Source organism: Chiloscyllium plagiosum, chromosome 15, assembly GCF_004010195.1.
Source record: "Chiloscyllium plagiosum isolate BGI_BamShark_2017 chromosome 15, ASM401019v2, whole genome shotgun sequence".
Classification (NCBI taxonomy): Eukaryota; Metazoa; Chordata; class Chondrichthyes; order Orectolobiformes; family Hemiscylliidae; genus Chiloscyllium; species Chiloscyllium plagiosum.
Genome location: NC_057724.1, coordinates 22,470,132 through 22,478,945, shown reverse-complemented (window position 1 = coordinate 22,478,945; position 8,814 = coordinate 22,470,132).

Here is an 8,814-nt window from a genome sequence, read left to right as displayed (position 1 = left end):
TGACTGTCCAAGACATTGGTGAGGCCACTTTTGGAGTACTGTATACAATTCTGGTCATTCTGCTATAGGAAGGATGTTATTAATCTGAAAAGGGAACAGAAAAGATTTACAAGAATTTTATTGAGACTGGTACGTTTGAGTTATAAGGAGAAGTCGAATAGGCTGGGACTTTTTTCCCTGGAGCATAGGAAGCTGATGGGTGACTTTATGGAGGTTTATAAAATCATGACCAGCATAGATAAGGTGAATAGCCAAGGTCTTTTCCAGAGTAGGATGTCCAAATATAGATGGCATAGGTGTAAGGTGAGAGGTGAGACATTTAAAAGGGACCTGAGCGGCAATCTTTTCACGCAAATGGTGGTGCAAGAATGAAATGAGCTGCCAGAAGAAGTGGTAGATGCAGGTACAGTTACAACATTTTAAAGAAATTTGGACAGGTACATGAATAGGAAAGGTTTAGAGGGATATGGGACAAATGCAGATTCATGGGGCTAGTTCAGTTTAGGAAGCCTGGTTGGCATGGATAAGTTGGTCTGAAGGGGTGATTCCATGCTGTGAGACTCTATGTCTCTCAAAGTTCAAATTCTACTTCCATTGAACAAATGTGAAAGACAAAAACTGGATGCATGATCCATTTTTGTCATTGTCTTCTGATTCATCACAAAAACTGACAGTAAATGAATAAGAGGAAAACACAGAACTACAGATGGATCACACTATAAAGCAGAAGTTTGGAGAGGTGTCTTTGTCCATGTGTTGGCTGACTATAGTACATGAGAATGACCTCTCATCTTGCCGTTCTTTCACAGTTTTGTGAAACATAGTTCTGTGAGCTAGCATTTTCAACACTGCCATACCTATAAATCAAGGGTAGAGAGCACTTGTCAGTGAAGCGGCCTTGTGGGCATCCCTCTCATTAATCCCTCCCTGGATTAAAAAGGGCTGCACACACCAGAAGCCCAGGTTTTCCGCTAAACACAGAAACTTGCAACTCATTGTATGTTGTGCTTTGCTCTGATCCATTGATTATGAATAGTTAGAAATAGTTGAGTTGAGCAGATTTTGAAAAGGTCTCTGTGCTCACAGTCGAAAATTGAATATTTTGTGCTGATAGTTTTGAAGCATTAATACTTTTGACCCTTCTGCCAGCCTGATGATATGCAACATCCCTCATCTCTCCCCCTCTACACTACACCACCAGCACCAACACACACACACGCATACACACACACACACACAAATAGACCCTGGCCCAACCTGGTAATTTCCATACTGCTCTCGACCTGGCACTCCTTTGATTGCTGACCTACCTTAAGCACTCTTGGGACCTTGACTTATTGTATGCATAATGCTGGAAACCTCTCTAGTAAGATTGAAATAATAGTTAAATGCAAGTAAATGTGACATTTATGAGTAATCAATTCAGCTGAAAAAAGTGGATCTGCCATGTAATTATTTGTCACATTGGCGTCTGCCTTGATACTCAAAAGGTTGGGAACCATTGCTGCAATGTAATGTCTATGACCCCACTCTTCACCTGCTTTTTTCCAGACTAGCCTCTTCTCTCTTACTCATGTCACACTCATGGCTTCAGTTAAATTAGTTGTACTACTATCCTTTACATGAAGTTCATTGTCCCACATTTGCAACTTCTTTTCTGCATCTTTCAAATGTACATTTACCATCTTTGCAAATGAAATTGTAAGTTTCTAGGTTAAATTGAAATGTATCTTCAGGTCAAAAAATCAATTTCTGCTTTCACACTTGCCTTCCTGTGCTGTCTTCAATTTTATTTTACATGACTATCTAAAATATACACCAAAGATGTAAATTCTGAAGAAAGCATAACTTTAACAGACTTATTCTGAGTAATGAAATAAATCAGAGCACTTCTGTTCCAAACCAAACTTGTCTGAACAGAGAAATGTATTACAGTATCGAAACACAAACAGTATCTAAAATGACCAAATGATTGACATCAAAATGAAGGCCTTGTGTGGAACATTCTTCTTTGTTACCTATGCCATAAACGTTTGCAGAAAATGCTAAATGACCGCTAATCAGATTGGAATTCATTTAATCAATACCTACATGTTTGGTAAAATGAAGTCAAGAGTAATCACAACAAGAGTAAAACACAGCCTTATTGTAAGTGTATCCAATAGCTATCAGCCTTACATCTACTAGTTCATTTTTTTATAGTTTTCATTCTCATCATGAGGAAATTGAAAATGCTACCATTCTGTCATTGTCAACCCAGACTGTCAGCCCATGAGATGAACCAGTTATTGTTAGCAGATGAATAGAAATTGCCATGGAAACACTTTGAACTAATGGCCCAGATCTTTCAGTTCTAGATACTTTTAATGCTGGAATGTTTGTCACTGTTGAGGGTAACAATGGTGTTAGACTGGCGTGGACAAAGCGCCAGAGACCCGGGTTCAATTCTCGCCTCAGGTGACTGTCTGTGTGGAGTTAGATACTTTTAATGCTGGAATGTTTGTCACTGTTGAGGGTAACAATGGTGTTAGACTGGCGTGGACAAAGTTAAAAAATCATACAACACCATGTGCGGCACAGTGGCACAGTGGTTAGTATTGCTGCTTCACAGCGCCAGAGACCCGGGTTCAATTCTCGCCTCAGGTGACTGTCTGTGTGGAGTTTGCACATTCTCCCCGTGTCTGCGTGGGTTTCCTCCGAGTGCTCCGGTTCCCTCCCACAGTCCAAAAATGTGCAGGTTATGTGAATTGGCCATGCTAAATTGCCTGTTAGGTGAAGGGGAATGGGTCTGGGTGGGTTGCGCTTCAGCGGGTCGGTGTGGACTTGTTGGGCCGAAGGACCTGTTTCCACACTGTAATTAATCTAATCATCAGCTGATAGTCCAACAGCTAGTTACCTGATGAAGGAGCAGCACCCCAAAAGCTTGTACATCCAAATAAACCTGACAGACTATCACCTGGTGTTGTGTTATTTTTAACAGGGGTCATAATGGCACAGCAATTTCTGTGTAACCCAGGTATAGTCAAATCTCCAAAACTTGGCAATCACTGGCCTATCTGTCTCCATATGTGGCAATCCTTGACCTCTTATAGACCTTGGCCTGACCTGGTAAGTCTCCCTCTCCACCACACCTGATACCCTCTTTACCTCTGACGTATCCTCAGCACTCCTGCACTTATCTGGAACTTTGATTTGTTATCCACTTGGCACTAGTCACTTCAATCACCTGACATCTAACCCAACTGGCACCAATCCACTTTACACCCCAGGCACCCTGCACACCATTTCCACCTGGCACATTACCCACCTCACCCGCATGGCACACTACCTACTTCACCCACCCTGATGTTGCAATCTTTCAATAAACACCATCCTAACCCTACACTTAGCTCACGTATTTATCCTTTCCCAAGAGCTATTAAAGTGTCTGGTTGTTCTGCTATAGAAACATTTGGCAATGATTTGATAGTCATCATTAGAGTCTTAATTCCATATTTTTATTATATAAGACAACACATTGATTGTTGTAAAAGGGAGATGTGATCTTTATAACTATTCCTTAGTTATTACATTCCTGGAGTCTTGGACAAGTTTGTGACAAGAGGTTTTTGTCCAGGAATCTTAAGTACAGAAGATACATAAAAGTAAGCGTATGCTTTTTAGTCTAATCAGGTTGAGAAATAGGGTTGCCCCATGTCCCCCGGTGTCTCTTATGACTCCCAACTCCAGATGTGTTGAAGGACCTTGAGTTGAAACTAAGTCAAAGATTGAAAATGAAGAATAACCACTTACCAAAAGTGTGCTGGTGGACTATTAATTCAGAAATAAATAAACTGAAGAGGAACTTTGAGGCACGTGACTCCAAATGAATTCTAATTCACCTTGCCAATAGACTCGTACCAAGGGGGAGCACTGACTGCAGGATTTGGTCTAATATGATGTTTGTACTGCCCATGCAGTGAATCACACTGACACTTTGGATAAATTATTGGTATGGGTGCAGAGAGTTTGTTCCCCAATGATGTGGAGGGGTAAGTGACAACATTATTCAGTATGTAATCCTGATTTGATTCTGACAATGCCATTTCTCACCTCAATGCTCCAGTTAATTCTCTCTCCTGATCTCACAGAGCTAAACATGCAGTCAGCAACAGAAAATGCTGCCTATCAGATGTTATGTAAAGTGAGAGTCTACATTGTTTAGACTAATTGTTGATGTGTTTCTATTAACTTTGCTGAGTGAGTAAAGCACTTGAATGTTTGTTCAGCTACAAAAAGTTGTTGAAGTTTTTTGGTATTCATTCAAAGGATGAGAGTATCTTTGGCCAGGTCATTGCCCAGAGTGCAGTTGAAAATCAACCACATTGCTATGGGTCTGCAGTCATGTGTAGGCCTAACCAGGTAAGGATGGCATTTATTTCCCTAGAGAACATTAGAGAACCAAATCAGTTTGAAACAAACATTTGGCAATGATTTGATAGTCATCATTAGAGTCTTAATTCCATATTTTTATTGAATCAAAATTACACTAACCACTATGACTCGATTTGAACCTGGATCCCCAGGATATTGAAGGACTTATGCCGGAAACATTGATTGTCCTGCTCCTTGGATGCTGCATGACCTACTGTGCTTTTCCAGCACCGCACTCTCAACTCAGTTCTCCAGCATCTGCAGTCCTCACTTGCCCCAGAACATTAGGCTGAGTTAATAGTCTGGTGATAATACTGCTAGGCCATCACCTCCTTTACAGGCAATAATGTGACGGCACACATTGCAGGCCTTGCTTCTCCAATCAGTAAAAATTCTGCTCAGCCACTTGCTCTCAGTCATAGGTGCTGCAATTTCTTAATCTCTTGCACTTATGGCATGATAAGGAGAATCTGTATGGGGAAAAAATAGAGCTGATTGAAGAAGGAACAGCAAAAGTAAGAAGGGAGAAACATTCTAAGTAGAAGATCTTAGTACTGAAGTCTTTACTGGACTTGACCCAAGTCTCTGCAGCATCGATTGCAAAAGACTGTTGTCTTTCAATGGGAAAACAACAGTAAGCCTTTCAGGAGAATGTCACATACCTTTGGAGGCTATGGCTTTGGACTACACATGGGTGGCATGGTGGCTCAGTGGTTAGCACTGCTGCCTCACAGCACTGGGGTTCTGGGTTCGATTCCTGCCTGTCTGTGTGGAGTTTGCCCATTCTCCCTGTGTCTGTGAAGGTTTCCTCCCAGGCACTCCAGTTTCCTCCCACAATCCAAAGATGTGCAAGTCAGGTGAATTGGCCATTCTAAATTGCCCACAGTGTTGGGTGCATTAGTCAGGGTAAATATAGGGTAGGGGAATGGGTTTGGGTGGGTTTCTCTTCGGAGGGGTGGTGTTGGGCCGAAGGGCCTGTTTCCACACTGTAGATAATCTAATCTAACCTACACCATCTTGGGATGTGCAACAAGACTCTGAGCAGGAAAGCTGGCAGACAATAGCAAAGACACTGGTGGAGCGGTGATGTTGAGTATCTTGAAAGAGGATAGTATTTACATACTTTACATGACCACTACCAATACCCTGAAAGACATGTGATTGAGTTTTACATCAGCAGCGCAGTGGCTCAGTGATTAGCACTGCTGCCTCACAATGCTAGCAACCCGGGTTTCATTCTACCCTCAGGCGACTGTGTGGAGTCACACATTATCCCCATCTCTGGGTTTCCACCTGGTTCTTTGGTTTCCTCCCACAGTCCAAAAATGTGCAGGCTAGGTGGATTGGTCATGTCAAATCACCCATAGTGTTCAGGGATGTGTAGCCATGGGAAATGCAGGGTTACAGGAATAGGGTAGGGGGATGGGTCTAGATGGAATCCCCTTTGGAGAGTTGGTGTGGACTTATTGGGCTGAATTGCCTGTTTTGACACTGTATGGATTCTATGATTCTACATTATATGCCTGTACTATTAAACTCCAACTCCAAATTTTGTTATGAAATCATTTAGGAAAACTGAAAGACTTAGGACCCGTATACGTAAGTATCTGTAGAATTAAAAATACTTGACTGGCCCTTTGATTCCCCATCTCATTGGCCTGTAATCATGTTCTATCAGCACAGCTGTCATCAGCAGGCAGTTTAAACAACTGAGTATAACTTGCTGCTACTAAACCGAACACAATAGTCTGTACAACTTTCAAGGTGATCAATGGCATTCTGATATTTTTCTTTTCAATTCAAATTTCTTTCTTTTCTTCAATAAATGTATCAGGGGAATTACCACTGGGTTGAAATTCAGAATAAACATCCAATAAAATTGATTCATACTGTTATATCATAAGACTTTTTTGTTTTTTTTGTGAGGTAAACAAAATCTAAGGAGAATCCAAGAGAACCTTTATCTGTTCTTGTCTAAACAGTACTTGGCCTTATCCTAGACTGTGACCCAAATAAGTCAATTTTATTTTAGCATAATTCACAAGCCACTAGATTGACTCTTTTTGTATTTTTTAATTCAATTGAAATGTTCTTCCTCGATTCGAATGAACACAGTGAAGTCATCTATACAAAAAGTTGCATGATCCTTTTGTAGGTTAAACATGGAAAACTTGTTGATGAATTTTTCATTCCAAGTTATATGACTTTATACAGATAAAGTTCATATCGAATTTCCAAAAGTTGATGTTTTGTTTGTCAGTGAAACTTGATGAATCAGTAAAACTCGCCAATATCATTCAACAAATTGAATTTTATAATGAACTGTTTACTTGTTCAATCTCCTCATACAATCTTCCAATTATAGAGTCGGATATTAATTTGTCTTTGCTACCCCATTAACGTTGTAATATTGTACGCATGATCATTGTGATCCAGCTGGTTTCAGCACTATGAAATTGTTAATTTCTAGATAGTGTGATTTGGTTCAATGTCATTGCCCTCACAACCTTGAGCCCTTCTGTCATTCGGCTAAATTCTCTGGGTTGAATCTGGAAGATGGTTGTTTTATAGATAACACATCTGCAACATTAACATCATGCAGGGCAATTGCATTCTTTTCTGGCCTATTTACACAATTTGATTTATAAGTCAGGAATAGATTTAATAGATCACTTTGATCAATTTTTAGGAGTTAGCGTAATATTTCATCGAACTTTTCAAACATCTCCATATAATCTTATCTAATTATTAAAAAGTTAACTTTTTAATTTCTGATCCATTCTTGATATTTTCATTTCACTACCTATATATACCTCACTTTATTACCACTATAAGCACAGTTCTCTTCTGACTATCCTTCCTGTCAGAGTATCAACTTAACATTAACATGACACACTTGCTGATTCCTTTTTCTCCTTTGTAGTACTCACAGCAGAATTCACAGCATTGGGTTTCTTGTAGATTTGATAAAATCGAGTGAACCATGCGTTTGACTATTTCCAGAGTACTAACAACATATCTCCAGTGACAAAATTCTAAGTTTTGACATTTTTATCTGCTCTTTTTTAGTTATGTTTCAAAATCGCCAACTTTTAATTTTTGGTTAGATTTTCTCTGAAACTTGACACATGGGCCAGAATGCAGTCTCTAAGCTTTGGTTCATATTTGTTCCTAATTGATTTAAGAGATTCTCTCACCTCAAGTCCGTACACCAGTTCAAAGGAATGGAATCTGTGGATCTTTTAGGGCACCATTACAGGAAAACAGTAACAAGGGAATTTCTTTATTCCAATCACTGGTGTATTTCCTGAGAATATTGAACCCGGGTCTCTGCCTCACAGCGCCAGAGACCCGGGTTCAATTCCCGCCTCAGGCGACTGACTGTGTGGAGTTTGCACATTCTCCCCGTGTTTGCATGGGTTTCCTCCGGGTGCTCTGGTTTCCTCCCACAGTCCAAAGATGTGCAGGTCAGGTGAATTGGCCATGCTAAATTGTCAGTAGTGTTAGGTAAGGGGTAAATGTAGGGGTATAGGTGGTTTGCACTTCGGCGGGTCGGTGTGGACTTGTTGGGCCGAAGGGCCTGTTTCCACACTGTAAAGTAATCTAATCTACTCTTATGATTTCCAATATCTCCAGTAATGATAAGAAAGTTAGCATTAAGGTATTTTACCTGAATGTTTGTAGTACTCATAGCAAAGTAGATGAATTAACAGCACAAATCATCATGAATAATTCTGATATGGTAGGCATCACAGAGACATGGTTGCAGCGGGTTCAGGACTAGCAGTTAAACATGCAAGGATTGACAACTTATCAAAAGGACAGGGAGGTGGGAAGAGGGGGTGTGGTTGCCTTGTTAGTTAAGATCCTTGAGGACCAAAGGGGTAGCCATGGGCACACGTATGGGCCCCAGCTATGCCTGTCTCTTTGATGGCTACGTAGAACAGCCGATCTTCCGTAATTACACCAGCACCACTCCCCACCTCTTCCTCTACTACATTGATGACTGCATTGCGCCGCCTCGTGCTCCTGCAAGGAGGTTGAGCAATTCATCAGCTTCACCAATACATTCCACACTGACCTTAAATTTATCTGGACCATCTCTGACACCTCCCTCCCCTTCCTGGACCTCTCCATCTCCATTAATGACGACTGACTTGACATTGACATTTTTTACAAACCCACCGACTCCCACGGCTACCTGGATTACACCTCTTCCCACCCTACCTCTTGCAAAAATGCCATCCCATATTCCCAATTCCTCCGCCTCCGCCGGATCTGCTCCCAGGAGGACCAGTTCCACCACAGAACACACCAGATGGCCTCCTTCTTTAGAGACCGCAATTTCCCTTCCCACGTGGTTAAAGATGCCCTCCAACACATCTCGTCCACATCCCGCAC